General features: G+C 39.5%; 1 long non-coding RNA gene across 1 annotated transcript in view; it reads right to left on the bottom strand.

Annotated features, from left to right (window-relative positions):
- Positions 1 to 2564: 2564 nt before the first annotated feature.
- Positions 2565 to 3848, bottom strand: part of LOC121083878 — a 29955-nt gene continuing 28671 nt past the window's right edge. The window contains exon 5 of the long non-coding RNA XR_005826514.1: positions 2565 to 2926. This is a non-coding gene — a long non-coding RNA (uncharacterized LOC121083878). The remainder of the gene's footprint in view (positions 2927 to 3848) is intronic.

Raw genomic sequence — 3848 nt, 5'->3', positions numbered from 1 at the left:
TAATGCCAGAAATGAAACTTATTGATGTATGTCATGGTTTAACCCCAGCTGGTAACTAAGTACCATGCAGCCGCTTGCTCATTCCCCCCTCACCCACAGGGATGGGGAGGAGAATTGGAAAGCCAAAACACAGCACTGCACTAGCTGCTAAGAAAATTAACTCCATCCCAGCCAAAACCAGGACATGTATGAAGGCCTGAAAGTACCTTTTATATACTACTGACTCTGAAGCACCTCTATAAGTCACTTATAAATTAAGATGGCATGACTTCAAACCTGAATGCCTCCAGTTCTTGGATAGGCAGCCTAAACTGAGCCTGAGCCACATGAATTTCATTTGTCTTTGTAGCAGGTGACACTGGGGAACTCTTAGGAAGAAACCCCAGCCAATTTTTCTGACCAGTATTGGTGAGGTACCATCTCTGACCTTGAAAACACTAGTGAGAAGCAGAATCACAGAATTGCACAATCATTTAGGTTGGAAGGGAGCTCACAAGAACATCTAGTCCAAACCCCCTGCTCAAACAGGGTCACTTAGACCAGGTCACTCAAGACTGTGTCCAGTCAGGTTGTGAGTGTCTTTACAGATGGATACTTCACAACATCCCTGGGGAACCTGTGCCAGTGTTCGACCATCCTTACAGTAAAGAAGTGCTTTCTTGCATTCTCACATATCTGTCTCACAATTCTGTCTGTCAAATGAAACTAAGAAAAACAGTTCTACTTCATAGGCTTTAAAGGCTTTGTGAGTTAATTCAGAACTATAATAATGGCAATTGATATACATATATAGAAATATATACATTTAAATATATCTGAAATGTATATGAATAAACATACATATACAATCTACCTCTTTAGGTGTCATGGTTTCCATATATTATCTTAGAAAACTTCGTCCTACTTTAAATCTCAAAGACCAATACTTAGCTTAGCTTAGATTAAGTGAAACCCAGGCCTTCCTGTATTTCTCTGAAAGTGATTAAAATGCATGTAAAATATTTCCTGTTGATAAACTGTATCCAAAATGACTAAGTATTTAGGATCTAAGGTACCACAGAGAATGAGTATTTGATAACTGAGCTGACACTGTCCAAAATACATATAATATTGCAAATGAAGATCATTAGCAGCTCTGTTTTGAATCTATGCAAATTGTCTTGTATCAATGTACTGTAATGAACTACTCAGCACTGACTGTCACATAGTTCCGCATATTTAACCATATTATGTCTCCCATTTTGATCCCGATCCTTTTTTGATCCCTTTATTTGGGGCTTGTGAGTCTGTGTTTGGAGTACAGGTGTTGCTTGGCAGAGTCAAGGAAAAGGCACATCAAAGGAAATTCTGGTTACTTATAAGGAAGAAATTCTTCACTATGAGCTTGTGTAATCTGCGTCCTTGGAGATACTCAAAACTTGCCTGGAAAAGAGCCATGAGTAACCTGCTGTAACTTTAAAGCTGGCAGTGCTCTGAGAGAGGGGCTGGGCTAGATAACTTGTAGTGGTACTGTAAATATAAATTATTCTGTGAACTTATACAGGGGAAGGAAGGAATTAGGGACAAAATACATCCCCATCCTCCCTTGTTTTCACCTGCTTCAAATTCTCTTGATTCCCTTCCAGTACAAAGGCAGCTGTTTCCAGTGCAAGTGCGCAGGTAAAGGGCTTCATGCAACAGGAATGGTCCTGGCTGAGAGGTATGGCCAGGTGTAGCAGAACTTTTGCCCTCTAACAGGGTTGTAGGAACCCCAACAAATAGGTCAGTAGCTTATGTTACTGCTGGCTTCCAGATTAAGCCTATGCAGATACTGTTGATAGTGGTACCCTGGCAACCCCTTGGCCCTTTGCAAGCACAATGGTTTATGGCAACAAATTGAGCTGTGAATTTTATCAGCTAGTCCTAAATAACTTTGCTATAAGAAATCTCCAACCACCCAAGAAAGACTATAGAAAGCAGTGGAGAATACAGAAATAAATGTGTATGTATATATATATATATTTAACTATATATCTGTACCCAACTAAAGATGAAGGCTGGAGTCCACACAGGTGAGTGGACTGCCCAGACTAATGCTGGACAAAACCCTTGCTTGACCATTTGTGACAGTACTGAGCTGAAGTTTCTGTCTTGCAATACTTCTTTGAAAGCAAGAGAAAGAAAAACGCTCAGTAAAGGAAGGATGACAACTACAGCATTTGATCTGCAGACTCTGGGCTAGCAGACCTCATAGAAGTTTTTAGCACTGTTCAGTTATCTCTGATTAGTCTTACAGGAGAACTGATGTGGTCACAATGGTCAGGGAGAAATAGGTACTCTAAATGTCCTTGTGTCTCTGCTGCAGCATGCAGCATAGTTCATAACAGTTATAACATGCTATGTTAATGTGTACTATGTTAGTACATCCTAAATGTTAATTAATTTGAAGAAAAGAAAGAAAACAAAGAAATTGTAATCTGAGAAAATTATTTTTTTTCTAGGGGAAATACAAACAAGCAGCAGACATCTGTTTATTATTGGTTCAATGGTTCAGAATTTGCTGCTGAAGAGATGACATTAATAGAATTCCCTGGGACAAGGAAACTTACATTGTCATTGAATCCATGCGTTGTTGCAGAAAAACAGATGCGCAAACAGCTAAGGGTGAGGGAAACGGTTCTGTGACTCCAAAAAAGAAAGAAAAAATGATAGTTCCAAGTCTTTAGATGTCCATTCAGAGGCTGGCCATATGTCACATTAACATGCTTTAATAGTGCAAAGAACCAGGTGTGCCTCCTTCCTAAGGATTTTTCTGTGTTCACTGGGTCTTGAGCATCCTCTGCCACAGTTTCTAGATTTCCTGTTCTTCATGTGGCCACAATTTATGGTGTTTCCAGGAGTAATTTGTACCAAAGATGTGTCCAGCCCACTTTGATACTCCGGTAATCTGCCAATAGATGAAGGTTTGATTCTATTAGTCACTGCAAACATTGCAGCAGTCACACGTTAGTGTTACCGCGCTCATGTCTGGACCAAATAGCTGCAGCCATAAAGCCTTTACTTTTCATTGTATTTGGTCATGTCTGACGTTTGCTGGTTTTTGCTTTCCCCATTGTAGCTAAGTATTACTCAAAATTAAATTAACTTTGCGGTTGGTTGGTTATTTTATTTTTAGAATAACCACAGTAGAAATTCCTTTCCTGTTAGATGTGTTGATATGCAAAACTGATGACTATAAGGTCGTCTGCTCTTTTGAGGTCATCGGAGCCTCCAAACCAAGAAAGCAGGGGTTCAGTTCTGCAAAATGTGGGAAATGGCTCACTTCCAGATAATTTTATATTCATCACAGGAATGTTTAAAGCCTTCCCTGCTGAATAAGCCCTTATATCCAGCTGTGTCACTGGATATAGCACTGATCTGCAGTCCAGGCCAGGATTCCCATCTTCAAGGAGATTAAATTTCCTCCCACAAGAGTGCAGGGACCATTGAACATTGAACATATGGACATTCCAACATTTTGGTCTTCTTTTGTTTTCCTCCATTACGAGGTGTAAACACAGGCATAAAACCCCCTAAAGTTATTTTCAAATAAAAATTCTGAAAACTGAGAGGGTTCACTGCCGCAGTGGAAATACATCAGGTTAAGGCCATTTTTAGATTCCTCACAGCAACAGCTGGACAGCCTTTAAAATAAATAAATAGAAAGTTGTCCTAAAAAGAGAATTTTAAGTATAAAATCATCACTTTGTTATCAGAGAATGGCAAATCCCACTAGCAAATGCCCAGCTTTATATTTCTTTAATAGTTAGAAGTACTGCAAAGCCTGAACTGGGTCAAACTGCTTTTAACCTGGCTGAAAAAATCTAAGG

The sequence above is a fragment of the Falco naumanni genome, chromosome 2 (genome assembly GCF_017639655.2).
Source record: "Falco naumanni isolate bFalNau1 chromosome 2, bFalNau1.pat, whole genome shotgun sequence".
NCBI lineage: Eukaryota > Metazoa > Chordata > Aves > Falconiformes > Falconidae > Falco > Falco naumanni.
This window is presented reverse-complemented; position numbering and strand designations above follow the sequence as displayed.